The sequence below is a fragment of the Ips typographus genome, linkage group LG4 (assembly GCF_016097725.1).
Source record: "Ips typographus isolate SLU linkage group LG4, UJ_Ityp_2.0, whole genome shotgun sequence".
NCBI classification, from domain to species: domain Eukaryota; kingdom Metazoa; phylum Arthropoda; class Insecta; order Coleoptera; family Curculionidae; genus Ips; species Ips typographus.
The window spans coordinates 3780403-3800375 of record NC_138425.1 but is presented as its reverse complement, the minus strand read 5'-3'; the positions used below and the strand labels follow the sequence as shown (position 1 = coordinate 3800375).

Sequence of the window (19973 nt, the reverse complement as noted above, 5' to 3'; positions counted from 1 at the left end):
TTACACCCACAACTATTTGCTACTAAGAGCAACTTTCATTCAGATAAAAGGATTTCGCATTAAAACTTTTCAGATTAAGTTGAAGTTTGGGGAAGGTAAGCAACAAAGAATAGGTTAGTAGCAAAGTTGTTTTGTGAAGCCAATACTAATCTGCGATACAAAATGGGAGTTAAAACTTAAAATTGTACTAGCATTGGTTTTTAAGTTCAAAAAGGAGGTGTATAAAACGTCAAAATAAAAAACTAACAATATCAAATCAAAGAGCTTGATCAATAGATATGCCATTGGTTTTGGTCTAGGTTTTATACTATAATCCCGACAAAATTACCGTATTTTTCAAAGTAGTTGAACAACATGCAAAAATAATAATAAAAACTTCCTAAAAATCCAGTACAAATTAATTATTTTGAATTCACGTTAAGAAATATAATTTTTAGGTGTCCAAATGATTGAAAAATCAATATTTCAATTGAAATTAAATGCAGGATTCTCCAGTTTTAGAAATTATTGAAGAGACAACATTAAAAGTGTACTTTTACGACTTTCTGATGATTTCTCGTTGCCACCACAAAATGTCACTTATTAATGCAGTTTTTTTTATAAATTTTTTAATCCAATTATCAAGAATTTGATGCAAATTTCCAGTTTACAAGTCAATTTCCATGATTTTGATGAAATTCTCCACTTTTCAACTCAATTATCAAGATTCAAGCATTGAAACTTATTTAAAAATTATAATATAATTTACGTGGCAAACATCCAGTTATCAAATTAGATTATATGAATTTGACGTCAGTTTTCAAGAACTAAATAGATTTTTTAGTAAATTTTTACGGTTTTCATGCATTTTATGTAAATTTTCGGTTTACTACTCAAAATTTTCCTCGTCACACTGATACGTGACATTTGACATGTTTTGATTTGCACTTTAATATCTCCATTGATTCGAAAAGTTACATCAAAATGTTACTCAAGATAAAAGATAGTCTAGATTAAGAGATTTCCAAAAATATCTGAAATAAGGTGGTGGTAGAGAGCTTCAAATTTAAGCAAAACAGTGATTTTTGAGAATTTTTTTTTAATACTTTGCATATACAGGGTGTTCAGGTTTTATTATCAGGACTTCAGGCGTAGTTAGAAAAGTACATTTTAAGGTGTAGAAAAAAAAAACAGAAAACTAAGCAATTTCTGTACAGTCCGACAACAATACAAATTTTCTCTGTGACGTAATTCTCAATTCACTTTGATTTTTGTGTATATTGTAATAGTGCAATTTAAGCACTTGTTTATTCACATTTTTTGAAAGCCCATAATCTGGACTATCTTTTATCTTCAGTACCATTTATACGTAACTCTTCAAATAATCGAGCTATTAACGATTAAAGCAAAGGGAATGTAATAACCAAAAGTCAATATGGTCCAAATTCCTTTGAAACAAATGACTACTTTAATGGGATTTGCCATAAAAGCGCTTAATGCTGGCAAACAAAATTAAACCCACAAAGTTCAGTAAAAAGTGTTGAGTAAACATTTTTTTAATAATTCTATTATTACTGCTGCTATTAGCATATTAAGTAGGAAAAGTAACAACAATATTGATAGACACTGCCTGTAATATTGGTGGCTGATTATGTATTGTAGTCAATTATATTTAAATAACTGCTATTTAGGCTGGTTTAAATAATTGTATATTATTTAAATTTCTTTACACAGCAGATTTTCGTGGAAATCAACCACAATGCAATTAATATACTAAAAGTGGGTAACGTGTTAGAGTGTAAGCCTTCAAGCCACTTTCTTCCAGACAAGATCATTTACGTAAACTCCTAAAGGTTTCGTGGAAATTTGCTAAAGCAAACAGTAAACTCATATATTGATTCGCGATACAAATTGAGATCAGCGACCTAAAACTAACCTACCAAAGTGATTTGAGCCAAGAGCAGCGTATTTCTTTAAAAAATCCCTTGTAAAACCGTTTATTTAACAATTTATCCTAACTTAAAAACTTTATTGATTGCCTTTATGAATCAGTAATAATATAAAAATAGACTTAATAATGCGTTTTTAGTCTAAGCTTATAAAAAAAACTCAGTTAAACTCGAAATATTATTCAAGAAGCTTGCATGTTGCTAGAAATTTATATCTGTAGATTTATATGGATATTGCATGCTCAGTTACTATTTTGTGTTTGAGCACAGGCATTTAGTTTTATTTAAACTGGTAAACCATTTGGCGATTGCAAAACTAGTTCTAAATGGAACTGCTTTGATCATTCTGCCTTAATTAAGTTTTCAGAGCTTTCGAATAGGTTTAAAGCTTTAATCCTAACTTATGTAATAAGTACTTCAGTTCATTCAATTGAGGGGAATACCATACTTGTCCTACCGAAAACGAGCCAAACCTCACCTTTACCTAAGTTAAACACTTGCAACCGTTCAAGCATCCTTCCATAACTTGTCAAATTTTTTTTTTAGTAGAGTAAGTTCAAAGCGTAATAAAATTTGTAAAATACTTAAAAATAAAAATTGCTAACAAAAAAGTAGGTGAAAACTTAAACTTACCAACTTTGACAAGCTAAAATAGCTAAATTTTTGTTAAAAAAATCGAGACATAATAAAAGCTCTGTGTGAAAGTAAGGTATATTATCTACATAAAGTGTGAAAAATAATCTTTTCAAATGCTGAGTGCAGCTAAAGAGACACGTAGCAGAGTTTGGTCGGCAATCGAGGGCCATAAAGATACTTCTCGCACGTATTAGCTTTTCTATTTTATCTGCAACCGTGGAGTAACTAATGAAATAGAAAAGTTCTAATCGCATACGTGGTTTGCAACTTTACACTCAACTTGTATGAATGTTGGTAATTGATTAAGTTAATTGTATATCTGCTACAATGGTATAAAAACGCATATCACAGAATTGTTGGTCAACAGTTATAAGGTGCCTGTCTCTTTCTTCAATATATGTTTTAATAAAGAGTTGTTTTCCTATGTTATATGTATAAACAGTTAATTTATTCAATTGGTGTTTGCTAAAATTGCTTAATTTGCTACTACGCAGCATTTAGTGAAACCTTTTTGATTTAAACTATTCGACCACCTGCATTAGAAGCCAATATACTGATGTGAAGCACTGATTGGAAAATTTAGAACGCTAAATTGTTGTTTAGTTCATTCAGTGAAATTGCGAGAAGAAGTTCACTGAACTATGATGGTAAATTCAACCAACTATAACAGTTATAAATTGAAATAGATTACGCAAATGCGGCCTTATTCTATCGTTTACAACACGATAGCTTAATGCAGTAAATTTACTTTTAGAAATTAGGAAATCTAAACCTGAAAATTCAACAACCTGCCTGATTTTTACAATCTACAGGGCATTAGTGTCTGCTTTGCACATTAAAATAACATTATTGCACTATTTATTAAAAAAAAGAACACAAAATTCCTTGGTAATGTGAAGAGAATGAGCCTAAAACTTCCTGACTTTATTACTAAGTAAAGTGTAATTATTAGTATATTACCTAACTAGTGCTGTAAGAAGCATGTTACGCACGATATGGAAAAAATTACAACTTACATTTTCTACTGGATTTTGATATTGTTATTGGTTTTATCAGATATTTAACAATCGACATATATAATAATTTACTATTAGTTTAATTAATATTAATGGGATATGAAACCTAATCTTTCTAATGAAAAATGGCTTTGGAGAAATAGCTTTAATAAAAATGATAATACCTGTTCAATTCCTATAAGTTTTACACTACATCATTACTTAAATTCATTACAAGAATACTCGTAAAACCCACAATGAAACTGGTTTGAAAACATCAACAATAAACATTCAGTAAAACCAACATGCCAATTCCAAAGTTTCCCGGCAGTCATATTTGTTACGTACCAGCTTCCTACTCAATTCGCAGCCTAAATAACTATTAACCCCGGGTTGGTATTAGTAACTGAATCCACGTACCCAGTTTATCCAACAGGACGCAATAACATTCTCTACCTACGGTAAACAACGTAGTAAAACTTGGTAACGACAATCCGCCAGCTAAAAGCTCCCCTCTGTGGTTTTAAGGGATTAGTGAACGCAAGTTTTTCGGTACAAACTCCATTGACGATGTATTATTTGGCTTAGGCTCCTTCCATAAATAGCAAATTGAAAATTTCAATAATGGATGAAGAAACAATGTATGAAGGAAATTTGTGAAAGGACGGGAATGTAACATAATTCAACAATCATTTATTTTTTTGAAACATGTTTTCTTTGCGTTAAACTTAATTAAAGCAGCATCGTAGCATCCACAAAACTGGTCTCTAAGCAATCCGAAAAGAGTCCTCATTTTTGAATGTCCTGTGAATTAATTAAAGTATTACAGGAAATCAAAAAAAAAAAATAAATCGAAATAATAAATACCTTGAAGGGTACCTGGAAGGTATTTACCAACTTGCTTATTTCAATGGAACAAAGTTGTTCTGAAGGTCACGTGACTATTTTTAAACGTCAAATGGAATTTTGATGGTTCGTGACTACTTATTCAGGTAATACAGCTGATGCCAGTGGATCGTTTACAGTTTCTTCTACTGAAGATTAATTACTTATGAAGCCTTGAAATAGTTATTTAAGTACAGGAGGAACACTGAATGACAAATTGCTAGGTGGTTAGCTTAGTTAAATATTAATACAACTATAGAGAAAATGGATTACATTATTTAAAAATGAATCCTAAATGCAACCATTGTCCGCCGAATAAAATAAGTTGTCGACCCTCATCACGGACTTATGAGAGGAAATAAAGTGATCAGTGCTACAAGGCGATGGATATTGGATAAAAAGTAAAATGGAAAATGAAAGAAAACCTCCCGGAGGGTAAATCCGTTGCTAGTAAAAGTATGGAATTGAATGCACAATGGAATATCCTAACGATTGAAAATGGAGAACCCATAGAAATTGGATTAGCCGGCAGCCAAACTGTAACTTTGAAGCTGGTTGTACCACTGGTCGAAAACTACTTTAGAACCTAATTTACCGTGGACATTTAGGAGTTTAGAAAAAACTTTGTACAGTATTCTGTTGAACAAACCCCAGCATCAATAGAATATTTAATCCTTTTAATAAGACGATGGAAGGGTATTGAGAATGTGAGTAAAATGATGGCAACTATTTCTTTTGACCAGTTTTGGAGGAACAAATTGTCAGTTTTGTTAAACCCTAAATTTCAGCTAGCTAAAATCTTTTATTTCTATGTAGAAATAGCATATTATGTCAAAACTAAGATCAGCCACTTATTTGCACACAATTGATACCTCATTTGTTTTTACTGGCCAAATATCGAGTTCTACAGAGATTTCTGATCCTAGCTAAACTCACGTCACATTACTTTTGTGAACTGGAGCATAAAATTCCCAGTTATAGACGAATTTACGTCTTGTTCCGTTATTAGGTAAGCGACATATTCTTGGCAGGGATCTTCAAACTTGCGCTCCGTTACCCTTCAATTTCTTGGTACAAAGTTCTAAGTGTCTCTAAATTTTTCATAATCTTTACTGTCAGGATATTTGCAATTTTTTAACGGGTAACTTGTCGACGTTTCTAAGATAATCAAACCGAAACTTTAGCCGAACTTTGCTATCGCAGCATCTCACCGTGGCAAGAAACGGATATTTCTTTTAGTAACTTCAGTTGGAAGTAGACATAATATTAATATACGAGTTTTTGGAAGTCCAGTGTATAGTTTGTGGATTTTTTGCAAAACTTAGTAAAAAAAGAAAAAACTTAACTTACGCAAATCTAACTTTGACTAATCAATGAAATTGCTAGGGGAAGATTCCATATAATTGTTTAAATCAATTAATTTAATTATTAATTTCATATAAATTTTATTCAGATTAATGCACAATTTCACAGGATTACCTACCTGATATATCCAGAGGTAAAACACATTTGTTAATCCTCTGTTTATTAGCAGAATTTAATAGTAAATCAATGGACAATTACTGATTATTATAAACACATATATTGTAGAAATATCGCAAGTTCGTGCGTAAATAGTTAAGTTTGTTAAATTATGGCAAAATTGAGCTGTTTGTCGTTTAATCATATTTTTTTTCATGACAGTAGTTTTGAACAGATAATAATATCCATTACTTACCCGTTTGTAATAAGTAATTACTCACGGATATTACATACTGGTTAAATTCACTCGCGGACACCACCAATATACAGGTGTGGTAAATCCAAAACCGACCATAGGAAAACCGTGTAACTGACAGAGAAACGTAGATAATTGCATGCGTGGGACAAAGACAGAAAACGAAAAAAATACGAAGTAGGCCATATTTTCAGTACGCTGTTGCCAAAATCCAATACCGTCGACAAAATGTATTGGATTGGTATTGATTGGTATTACCGTCGACAAAATGTATTGGATTGGTATTGGATTTTGGCAACAGCGTACTGAAAATATGGCCTACTTGGTATTTTTTTCTGTCTTTGTCCCACGCATGCAATTATCTACGTTTCTCTGTCAGTTACACGGTTTTCCTATGGTCGGTTTTGGATTTACCACACCTGTATAGCAAAAGTCAAAGTAAAATGGAGTAACGTAACAGTTAATAGATACAGAAATGTTTTAAATATAATTTTTGTAAACGTTTGCTGTAAATTTAAAATATTTACCTTCCTGTGGTGACGGAGAAGTCAACTTTTTGCTCCAGCTGTCAAATTGTCCGGTACCAAACTGAATAATGAATTATATTATGTAATGGCTATTACTCACTCGATAATTTACGACCCACGCTTTCGGCTTGTGTCGCAAACTTCATCTTCGTGAGTAATAGTAATATTACATGCTCGTTGTATATACTATAAATTATAAGACGGCTTATTACTAAACTTCAAATTGCGAATTTTGTCATAATTTAATCAAGAGCGAGATTCCCATACTGTTACACGAATTTGTGGCAATATTAGTAAAACCAATTAGGAAATTACATGTTATTTGAGAATATCGATTTGCAAAAAAATAAAGCTGTAGAAAACTGTCTATTTCAATTTTGTGATATTTATTATTACTTCCAGTCAAAATGTTTTTAAATAAGTTAAATTTATTATTACTTTATTAAATTACCTAATTAAATCTTCTTTCTTCTCTACATTAGTTCTATTTAAAATAAAATGCTTTTAATGAAACATTTGAAAGCTTCAAAGCAACATTTTACTCGTGCTTAAAGAATATTATTGCATTAACCTCTTTGGTAATTTTGCACTATATTGGAAATGTACCATTTTGCAACGTATACAGTTTCAATTTTCACATGAAAATCTTATTAACTCCGGTAGATTAAACGTCATTCTCTTTGCCTAGTTTCCAATACCGCCCACAGTTATAAACTCAAACTTTCTTTGAAACGTCAAGCTCTCGTATTAGAATTATGTGGAAATTGGGGAATGGTAAACAAAAAGAAACACGACTGCTTCTCAGGAATTGTCAATAATGCATCGATAACGTTCACCCAGTTTTGCTCTACACGGAGCAAAAAGCAAGTTCTGCAGTTCTCTTTGACACCAGTTTCGATCGAGTTTAGTTTGCTTAAAGTATAGTCGGGTATCCGGTAAACAGATTTCAATTAAAAATAAATATTTGCAGGTTATCATCTAGCACTGAATTTCTCGATTGCAAAACACTTTATTGATTAAAACCGGTTTATGCAGTTTGCAGAGAAATTTGAGTTTTGCTATAAAAATATTAAACTTTTCGAGATATATGTGGTTGCAAGCGGAGTGGTAATCACTGAACTTCGCTTACGGGGTAAAGTTAAATGGCCTATTTAACATAACGTTCGTAAGTTTCAGCGAGATACTAAACATTTTTCAAACTAGTGCACGCAAGAGTTTTCCGAGTTTAGCAGGTTCGTTTTTAAAAACACTATATATTTGAAAAGTGTAATAAAAGCATTGTCAAACGTCATGTTTTTAAATAGTGTAAACTGTCAAATTTACTATTAACGCTACATAATAGCATAACATAACAAAAATAGCATAACCTTTCAACGACGTTCTTAATTACTGACCTTTCTTAGATTGGATTCCAACAATTTGTATGGAAAATTGGCATAACTTCCTCATTTTTGTTCAGTTTTCTAATTCGGTTTTCAACAAATCTAATCATAAATATAGAAACTATACAAAGAATAATATTTGTAGCAACTAATTTTATTTCTCACATTTAGAACGCAAATTATGTTAATACTAATATGTTAATTATTTATTTATTATGTTAATAATATCTTTGTGATATTCGTTCAGTTCTTTGACTTGACATACTTTAAGTATAAGTGGGTATCGTAATCGACTTTGACTAATTTTTTTTACAGTTTCTTTACTTTTCTGAGAAAAGCGGCTTGGTGAAATTGTGAAACCAACAAAAATACAATCATTTCGTAATTCATGGCAAAATTATACAAATAATAATATTATTAGGAACGATCGACAAAAAGCGGAAAAACAGACAGAAGTAGGTATGCCAAAAACCCGACTATTCGAAGTTATTCGACAAGAATAATAAGTGAAGTACAGGAAGGTGTTTCCTAAATTCTATTTTTTTGTGCCTTTGCTGAATAAAACATGCCACTTCAACCCAAGTTTAGTTTTATTGGTTCCTAATATACAATGTCAGCAAATATTTTAGTTTCGTTTTATCGTAGGCCGGTTCCAAAAAATTCAACGTTATCTTGAATTTGTGCAAAGATTGCAAGTTTCAAGTTATTCCTTCCTTAAAAAACAAAAATTTGTTTTTTTTACATCTTTGATATTTGCTATTCTCTTAACTGTTTTACCAGATAATCTAAGCCGTAAAATAGGTATGCAATAAATAAATCAATTCCATACAATTTTGAGTGTGTGATTCGAATCAATACTGTCAATATATTGTTAGGGTCTCAATCTGAAGCGACAAGTGATGCTTTTGCTCTAATCAAAACAGCCTACTATTGTAATGTTCTATTGGGTTTTGCTTATGTTGCACCATTTGTTAAATCAAGTTTATGACCTGATCAAGGATTAACTTCAACCATCATTAATGCGGCTCAACCTCTATCTGTCTGTCTGTCCAGCCTGTCTCCGTTCTCTGCTGGACATAGGCATCCTTTATCATCCATTGGTTGCTGTCTTGGACCATCCTGATCCAGGATCCAGTGATTTTCAGCAATCATCTGAATCACGTTTTCTTGCTTGCGGTCTACCAATGTTTCTATTTGACTCACGATGTTTTCATTCCCTCAGTGTTTTGAACTATTCTCTGGCCGTATGACCTGCCCATCGCCATTTCAACCTTGTCGCTTGTACCACAACATCATGGACTCTTGTTTTTTGTCAGATATCGTTAATTCCCACCCAATCTCTGAGGTTAATACCCAGCATTGATCTCTCCATTGACAGATTCTGAACCTGTTAGTACTCGCAGGTGCACCAACGTAAATAAGATAATCAGCAAGTTAATAAACCGGTAATTCTCTAGGTTTGTGGCATCTTACATTTTGAATAGCTTAATAACTTCAGCGTTTTGCCAAGCTTTCGAATTTTTTTCTTTCGATATTCTATAGAATGAGGATGGCTTGCTCCAATGTTTTTCCTCCGATTATAAGAATCTCGCTCGTAATTCCATCCTCTCCTAGAGCTTTTGCGTTTTTGAGCTGTTCTATTGTGTTTCTTAGTTTATTTATATTTATTTAAGGTAGATTCTTGGATCCAACATTTAAGACGGGTTAGCGCCCAAACTATTTAACCATTCGACCAATGATGCCTATTGATTGAGGGCATTTCATTGGCTATCCATCGCCATATAAAAGTCCTTACCATTTCAGTCAGATAAGGCAGTATTCCAGGCTTAAACGAAACAGCATGCATGAAAACTTTGGTTAAGTTTAAGCCTTCTAGCGGCTAAATCATTTTACCAATAGAACCATGTTGCATATTAGTGGAAAGCCTATTTGATAGGCTATCCATTGACATAGAAAAGGTCATACCATTTTAGTCAAATAAGGCAGTTTCCCAGGCTTAAACGAAGGTATACATTTATAATGTTTATTGGTCCACTGTCCCGGTAAAAAATATCAAAAATATTAAAATTCTAATTGTTAGTAGATGGTTCTTAGTGACATATTTAGGGAGCTTACGAGAAAAACACGAGTTCTAAAGACAACTTTGCATTGTATATATTTGAATAAAAATTTCAACAAGACTGTAATAATGATTTCTGTGATAATGTTTATTATTATCGTAATCATTGTTGCAACCAAATATACCTCAGAAAAGAATGACATGATATGACACACCTAAGAAGCTTTTGAAATCATTATGCTCATTGGCTTTTTATGCCATTCTCGTGAGTTTTACTGTTGCTTTGCGTGCCTTTAACGCCATTGTTCACCTAAGAAAAGCATTGCGAAGGTAATTGTTACAACACTGACAATGAGATAAAAAAAACCTTTGAAGATTTGGCTTCAAAGCTCTTATGTTACCTGAGGCCATCACGGAATAACAAACATTGTCACAGGAGAAGTTATTATTACTTGATTTCGTTCCGTTTGCAATGGAATTACAATCTCGTAATTGCGTAGTAAACATTTAAAATTTAATAATCTCTAAGGAAAACGGTTACAATTCCATTTTACCTAAAAGGGAGTAAGAAAATTTCCATCCCCAATTACATTCTACCATTGCAGCTAGTAACGTGACATCGACGAACGTTTGAGCACAAAAGGAGCGTGATCCTCTGCAGGGACCAACAATGCACATTATTACGAAAACTTCGAGGAAACTAATTTCGAGCAAATGCATACAAAAGGAGTTCGACCTGAGGAAGTCGTTACTTTTAACTTACACTTAGCACTGCTGAGATTATGCGCAATTTGGACGATTTACGAACTACCTATTCTGATAGCGCTAAGCCATTCAACAACTATGAATCCCTGAAATTCTACACTTTTGGGAATTCAATTCAAAAAGTTTTTATGTATTTTTAATAATACTGCTACGCCTGTTCAGTGATAAATTAGTTGTCAAGAACAGGCAGAATGGAAAACTGTGTTAAAGATTGGAAGTTTGCGGTCGATAAGCAGGGGATTAGCCAAAGTTAACACTGACCATAGCATGATCGATCTCTCACTAATCTTCCTCTAGAGTCTGCGGCGATAAGCCTCTGCAGCTAGACTAAACCGTGTAAACATTTTAATCCCAACTATACCATAATTTAAATTTATCGTCTGGCATTACTAAAAATAATATCTTTCACAAAAATTAAGGGATTTGGAAACGCTTTTGATACAGTTTGTCACAAAAGACTTTATTACAGAACGTCTAATCCTCAAACAACCCTTTTTTCGTGCCATTTCTCTGTTTAAGTCTTTTTAAAAGTCATTGTATTTAATTTGTTCTTCTTGAGATGGTACCTAAAGAAGAATAATTTAGAATGGATAATTTAAAGTGAACAAACAACACCAAAGAACTGAAATGTCTAGGTAATTGATCTGTTAATTATGTGCTCTTATGCAATTTTGTTCCTCTTTGTCAGTTACTTTGGCAACATTATTAGTGGATTCAAATAGTGACTATCTGAACGATTCCTTTGTTAAGGTGAGACTTGGTTCTTTTACAAGTTGCCAGAATCAAAGTAAAATTTAGTAAAACTGGATATTTCTTGGTAAATAGAAAAATGTAATGGCCGTTGAGCTAAAATATATTTGCAATTTTTAAGTGCATTCTCGTAAAAGTTTGCGCTCTGCTTCATAGAACTAGTCCCAAAGGATGGTGGCAATTCTATCTGGCCTGGACAAACAATACGCTCTCACAGAAAACTTTGGCAAACTAATTTCATAGAACGGCATACAAAAGCTTTCGATGCGATGAAAACGTTGATTTTAACTTCGGGACGCGCTTTGTCAATGACGGTCAATTTATAGCGTCCTCGGGCGAAATTTTAAATTGCAATTGTTGCGACGCGAACATAATATAATGTAAACTTGCAGGTATTAATAAGCCAGTCACGGAACTAAAATACCTATTTACAAATAGCTTTATTTAGTAGGGCTAACAGTTTCGAAAACAATCACCCCCCTTAAAGTTACGGCGGTTTCACATAAAACAATATTTATTATCCCTGGAAACTATTCAACAATTCCCTCAACTTCAGCAGGTGCCAGCTAGAGGTTTAAAAGTTAGCTAGTTATTTTAACAGCAGGATATGTGTGGAGAGGTATGCGGTGGCTGTGCAACGCCGACTACGGAACTGAAAACCTTTCCCTAATTTAGTTTCGCATACAGTTCCCGGCCTGCATAAATAATAACCAAATAATGCGGTTTAAGCTCTACTTGATGAGCTGGAAGCTTCAATTTTTAATTCTGTTACCATAGACAGGAGAAGAGAAATTGTTGAAGTTTAGTAAATTGTACCGCAAAGCCTGTACTTTCAACTTCAATAATGTAGAAAAGTGAAAAGATTGAGTACACAAATGATTGTTTTTATCAAAGGTAGAGTATGTACAATTAATGCTACATATCTACGTAGTATTTGATTAACTTGATAGATAGTTTTCCAATATATTCATTTCTTTAAGTTGGTCATCAATTTGGAGAAGCCACATCTCAGTTAACTCAAAGAAGAGCTTTCTGGTTTACACAATGATAATTTGTCTAGTTAAGTTCCAGGTCCCATAATTATGAATAATTGTCATGCCAAGATAGGAGAGGGAGAGGTGCAGAATGTTGTTTGAAAATAGGACAACGAAATCTACGAGGAGGTACTTTGGTACAATTCTGCCAAAAAGAAAACCTAGTGATTGGAAATCACCTCAGCATAATGAAAACAATATTCTAATGAATCATAGATACAGAAATGGCCTCCAGGAAATAAAAGAATAACCTGCAGGAAACATAAAGAGATTGTTGCCAAGCTTCATTGATGAAACGGTTTTTTGATGAAGAAGAAGTTCCAGGTCAACAATTTGTTTTGGTTCTTGTCTAAGTTTAGGCTTCATTCCATAATTTCCTAACAACTGAAAGCACATACAAAAAACGTCAAAATAACAGTACAGGCAGAAGTTTCTAGGTCTGTTTGGAAATATTTCCCACATAATTTTAGTTAAAAATGCAAATTAAAATTGTGCTTTACCGTAAGAAATTTCTTGTCATGTAGGAACAAAGCCCTATTAACGATAAAAAGCATTACAAAGAAAGAGCAATTTTACGAGAAACAATGCTAAACACCATAAATTGTTGCTGTAGTTTGTATAATTAGGCCGCTGTTTGATCTTCTTGTAGTCTCTAAAACTTAACACGAAAACTAATCTGATTTAGAGCACAATTCGAGTAAAGTCCCTCCTCGAAGAGACTCTAAGCCTCAATGTTACATTGACGTGTACTTCATTAAACTCTTTGAACTTCCAGCAAGTGTTTCCACACTCGAAAAGTTCTCATAAACTTATAGGAATCGATTTTCCCATTCAAAATTCCCAATTGTTTCCCCGATTGGCATCAAATTCGGTTGTTTAACATCACTAACACTGTCTCCAAAGCCTGTGCTCATTAGTTTTTTTCTTACTGTTATTAACTTTTGTATATTTTATTTTCAGGTTCATTTATGACATATGACGTTGCTTTCAAACCGGAATGCCGGTAAGTACAATTTGTAAATTTGTCTTGTGAAATAATCTTGTTCTAAAACAAATTTCAGTGACATGTACAACTTTACTTTAATCGTACATGACAAATAAGTTGACTTATAAACATTTATTTCTAAAAATTATAATAATTTATTATAAATTATATTTTCCTTAATTTAGTGTATCGGTAACGTTGGTGTACAGCAGAAAATTTGACTACAAAGAACACCAAAACAGCAAAACTATATCTCAAACTAGAGAATTCATTCTAGATAAAATAAGACAAGTACGTGTTGAGAATCTAGTTAAAATTGATAAACTTTATGACAGTTTTCCTTTTGACTTTTAACAAAGTTGTTCAATCTGAGAAAAGACGCGAAGAGAAGAGAGATATTTCATTTTAGGAGTCTGTATACACATTAGAACAATCAACAAAGCTTGTGTTAAACTTGAGCCAACTCAAATACAGTTAGCTTTTCTCGAGGTTTTAATGCAAGAAATTCGAAGAAAAAACAAACGTTCCAAGAAAAAAATAAATTGTTTCAACATTAAGAGATTATATTTTCCTGTTCAAAATAATCAGTGTGTTTGATTTTCGGAATGATTAAAAAAGAACTTGAGAATGACAAAAGTAAATGAGATACAAAGTAGATATAGTTACCAGTTCAAACAACGATTTACATATTTACGATTATTTAAAAATGCTGAGTATAATTATGATAATTAATTGTTACTGGTAACTTGGAGTAAAACAAGTACAAAGTTCTGAAAATTCTTTACAAACTATAATTTGTCGAAAACTGTCACTAGAAAATTTTCGGACTTTGGTTCACCGATCCGTCTCGATCTAGGGAAGTTTTACTGCAACAATTAATTAAGAATTTTAGAGTTGCACGGAACTTTAATAACTGTTTACAAGTTCAGTTTGAACAAAGATCCGGTCGGATGCAAATAATGCATTTTCGGATCGCGTTTACCGCAACATTTAAGACTAAAAAGTTTTGGACAACTTTCCCGATGAAGAATTAAGCTAATTTAGTGTAAGAACGTTTTCCAGAAGTTTTCGGTGAAAAATGGTTAATTGGTTGCGCAACATTGTCGCCAGACTACTTTACAATTCCTTTAGCACAATAATTGTTCATTCACAGCGAACATACACTTTGTGAAAAAATGTCAGCCATTTTTTTAACAATAATATATTACGTAACTAGTGCTGAGTGAGTGCGCAAAATGCCTTAGAGGAAGTGTGACGTACTCTTCTTTACCTACGACGAAGTCTGAAGTCCTGTTTTCGCAACTCACATAAATCAAACTAACTTTATTTCATAAAAAAAGTATATTTTAAACGTATTAACATCATATTTGCACTAATGCTACTACATAAAAAGTAATAATGAGCGAGTAATGATAGCTATTACCCACTAAGATGAAGATTGCGACACGAGTGAAGACGAGTATGACCTTAAAACTGTTTGTTTTTTACAACTGTGCGTAAAGAGAGTCACTACATAACTAATTGGCTACTTGCACTGTCGATTGTAGGTAAAATAATATTATCACATCAGGACTTTTTGTTAGCCTCGCAGTTTGACAAACTTAATATACTTACTAACTTTTTTTGAATCTCTTGGAGCAAGTTAAGAATATTTGGTTTATAACATATGACAACAAGCCGAACTACCATACCAAAGATCAAAATTCAGCTTCAGACGTAAACCAAATTAAAATGATCTGCAGTGTGTACGGACATCAGAGATAACAAACAAATTTTTGCTTTTATTTCCTGCAACACTCGTTGATTTTGCGATGCCCTGGACCAAATTAAATCATCGGACAAGTTCACTTTATGACCGGCTATTACACTTTTCAGTCATTAATCTCCTTATATCAAAAGCTTTTAGCCCCTGCAAAATAAATCTATATCGATATGACTTTTTGAATGGATTTAAAGCTTATAATAGAATCATCAATTTAAACTTTGCTAAGCTACACGATATAAATGACAACAATTGTGTGTGCAGAAATCGATTCTTTTCATTGGCCACTTTTTTCCAAAAATATGCTTACATAGGATTTAGTCTCTAGTATGTACGTACTGAAGCAAATTTGCCTGATACAAACTCAAATTTGACTTTGACGAGGGAAAATCGGAGGCGATGAACAGGCTTTATTGGATTCCGCCGGTAAGTTTGCTCAAAAACATTTCAGTCAGTTGACAAAGGCTTGTTGTGCCAGGCCTTCGGATGGAACTAATTTTATTAATGCTCAAATATAGCTGCCGCTCGTATGTGACAATGAAAAAGTGGATTGGAGATGGGGAAACGAACGTTTTGCAGTTATTCTTTGCGATGTATTTAATGTCTTCAGTCTGGAGAAATACAATAGAGGGGAATTTGCGGAAATGGGTAATGGATGGGGAGTATTGCGACATAAATGGGAAAGTTAAGGTTTGTTTTCGAAGGATTGGTTTTATGTTTTACAGCTTGGAAAAATCCTTTCTCTTAAGGGTTATACTCAATCGTTTTGGAGATTATATTTTGGGAACTTTAATGTTTGTAAATAGGAGTTTTATGTAACTGAAAATCTCTCTTAGCTATTCATGCATGCACAGCTAAGTAAATAATTGTATTTTCCGTTCAAACATTCCCTCTTTCTCAGCTTAAAAGCCTAATGCAGCTGCGGAACGCGCGCCAAATCTCCTGATTCTCTATTTTGTTAAATGCTAGACGTTAATGGCATTAAACGTTTAGCCTCCTCCTCTTAAGCAATGTATATGCAAATTATCGTTCATACCCTTGTTGAATTAAATAGGGTATAGAAATTTAATTATGAAATATTCCCAGACTCAAACATTTGCTCCGCACAAAGTCTTTTTATATGTTGCATAACGAAACAATGTTTGGGTTATTAATACTGCCACGTATGAAAATAGAACAATGCTGTAAACGCAAAAGTGTATTTTTTTAACACAATAGCCATGTGGTTACTAGTGTTGGTTAAGTTTAAATGCCAAATGAACAGAAATTTAATTCTCAGCCAGGGAGAGCTTACTCACTTTACCGCCTATATTATCCAGAATTTGCATATACATTTACGGGATACACGGTTTTATATAATTAACATCTTGAGTTTTGAGGTTCAGCGCGGCTGCAGCTGCGTTAACCTTTTATACCACCTAAGGGAACGGATTAAAACTATATTTCTGCACCAGATGCTCCTGGAATTTCACTTATCTCGAAACAAGATTCCTTTACCTCCGCATCTCTCACATATTACTTTTCATTATTTTATCATGCTGCTCTTTTATTTGAAAATCTTTTTTCATATAGTTGACTTTATATAGCTTTGCCATGCAGAATACCAGCAGTAAATTTTGTTGTAGAATTTTAAATTATATCAACTTACATTTCTCCAGACTATGAATGTTTCAGAATCATAATACGCTAAATCCCATTCTATTTGGAATCAGTTTTTTGTACAAAACCACAAAGATTACAAATTATTATGTTGCACGTGTTACTTCTTGACAGTTTTCTTTCTGAAAGGTATAATAGCTTTGTGTCTTAGTATACAAATATGGTAGCACTGATGAGTGGAGCTGTAAAGGAAAAATCAAAGAACATGTTAGAAAAGTGAAAGGCTTGTCTGGAGCATAATCAGACAGTTTGTTTCTAGTTCGACTAACTCTGGTATAAAGTTCATGTCAATACAAATATCTGGTAAACTATCAGAAGAACGAATAGCTGGGTTGTAACTGTTTTTTGTAGTTTTCTGCTCTATACTGCTAACTTAGCCATAAACTGCCTTTTCTTTCACTTTTTATTGAGCGACTAATTGCTGAAATTTAACATATTTTGTCAACAACTTTTAAAATCAAGAATACATTGGTTTTTCTACCTGTAGATATAGTAAAAGTCAAGCGATATTTTACCTCTTATGGTTGTCAACTCATTTACTCATACTACTACATACAACTACATTGACTTACTGAGGGTTTCCGGAAACGCCAGATAGTTTCAGGCAATGCCAAATAGCTTCTGACAGTGCCAGTTGTCAGACCTAACATCAGCTAGATTCTGGCATCTGGGTGATCATCAGGTCAGATCAAGAAGTACCTACCTAACTTCTAGAAACTAGTTCGAGAATCGAAATGCCTATGTGCGTATGATTCTTCTTCTTTTTGAAGTTCCTATCCATTTGGGATTTTGGCTATTGGAACTTTGTTGATGAGTGGTTGAACAACCTTCTCAAAGTTTTCAACCACGATACTCTTCTTCTGCCCACTCCTCTTGCTCCATATATCTTGCATTGGAGGATCTTTTGTAAATCGGATATATCGGCTCTCATTACGCATTACATGTCCCAGATATTGTAATTTACGAGTCTTAACTGTATCCAGGATTTCTTTTTCCTTTCCCATCCTTTCCAGCACTTCCATATGTGTTATTCTGTCTGTCTGAGTGTTTTAGCAGCATTCTAGTTACAGTTTAAGTGTATTTTTGACTTCCCTTTCAAACTTCTTTTTCTCTTCCTTCCGCATACCAAATCTTGTAGTGTTTTCTTAGGTTATTGGATAGGAAATTTAATTAGGACGCCAAAAATGTGCTAAATGTTTATTGCCTAGTAATTTTTTAGAATATTTTGCGATATGACATTTATATTATGTAGAACGCTCTGAGATACTAGGTGTAAAAACTACTTGGTCTAGTAAGCCAATTAATAAAAACATAAAAGTACCCAAGTCACTGCTTACCTTCCTGTGTTTTTGAAACGTTTTGGTGAAGGTTACAATGGGATATTTTTCCATGATTTAACAGGATCACAAAATATCACAGATAATTACAGAAAAACATATACAGGGTAATTCAAATTCGACCCTCACCATTGGGATCTCAGAAACCATAAGAGATACGAGAAAGTTTAAATTGGGGCAAAGTTGCGCAATTTAAAGCTCAACCAAATGCTGTTTTAAAAATTTTGATTTTCCGAGTACTTCCGAAGATATCCGAAAAAAACTGAAAATTTGATTTTTTGTTTTTATTTATTTCTAACCTTATTTGAAGAGATATCCCAAAACTAAAAGCATCTTTTCATTGCTACTTTTTCCTAGCTATTCGATGATGGATTCAAATTTGCCACACGACGTTTCGTTTTCTGTCAGTCATCATCAACTTTCTTTTTTCTTATGGGCGCCATATTGGATTTTTAGCCCACCAAATAGTACGTTTTATTCTGATTTTAGTGATGTATCATAACTTATGATTTGCTTCATAAATAACAAAATAATTCAATAAAAACTATTTTTACTTTAGTTATTGGCTTTGAGTTAATGGGCCGTTGTAAAAAATGTCATTATTTGACAGTACTTGTCAAACACGATAATTCGGACGATCATTAGAGCGTCAATCATAGTTAAAAATGTATCTAGAAAAGAAACCACCGCAGAAAATGTTATTATTATACAAGCATTGCTGAACTATTTAGGTTAATCAGAAAAAGAGATTTGTTAGCATTATCTCTAACTTAAAAGGCTTATTTATGTTTCCAAGAGAAAGATCATCATTTTAGGAACTTAATTTTTTGCCAAATTTAAATTTTTTATAATGTTAAGTGCAAGTTTGTAGTTATTTATACAGTAAGTGACAAACCATTTTTTATTCATTCATATTTATTCGAGTGAATAAACCGGTTTAAGTCACGTGTCTTATACAGTATTTTATTAAATTTCGACTTTTTATATTAAAAAAAAAACTAAAATTACAGTTCTATTATTTGCACCGCGCCCCGTAGATGTTTGTTTGTTTACATCTGTAAATAAGCGAATGTCATTCAGAGTGATTTAATAGTTATTTATACAGCAAGTGATTTAAACCATTTTTTATTCACGAAAAGAACAACTAGGTCCACAAGCGTAGCGAGTGGCCTAAGCTCTTCGAGTGAATAAACCGGTTTAAGTCACGTGTACACCTTTGTGACTAAGTATGTTCAGGCCAATTGCGTGTGACAAGTACTACCAAGTAATCTTCATAAAAGGTCTCATTCACTCAAAGGTAACAAAGATAAAATCTCTAAAAGCTCTAATGATCGTCCGAATTATCGTGTTTGACAAGTACTGTCAAATAATGACATTTTTTAAAACGGCCCATTAACTCAAAGCCAATAACTAAAGTAAAAATAGTTTTTATTGAATTATTTTGTTATTTATGAAGCAAATCATAAGTTATTATACATCACTAAAATCAGAATAAAACGTACTATTTGGTGGGCTAAAAATCCAATATGGCGCCCATAAGAAAAAAGAAAGT

The 19973-nt window shown here is 32.9% G+C and overlaps 1 protein-coding gene across 2 annotated transcripts in view; it reads left to right on the top strand.

The window, feature by feature from the left end:
- Positions 1-19973, top strand: part of Nlg4 (Neuroligin 4) — a 204534-nt gene that overhangs the window by 17396 nt on the left and 167165 nt on the right. Inside the window, exon 2 of one of the 2 annotated variants that reach the window (XM_081976989.1) lies at positions 13639-13681. The exons of the other annotated variant lie outside the window; for it this stretch is intronic. The gene's annotated coding sequence lies outside the window, so the exon portion shown is untranslated. The remainder of the gene's footprint in view (positions 1-13638; positions 13682-19973) is intronic. 2 annotated transcript variants of the gene reach the window in all.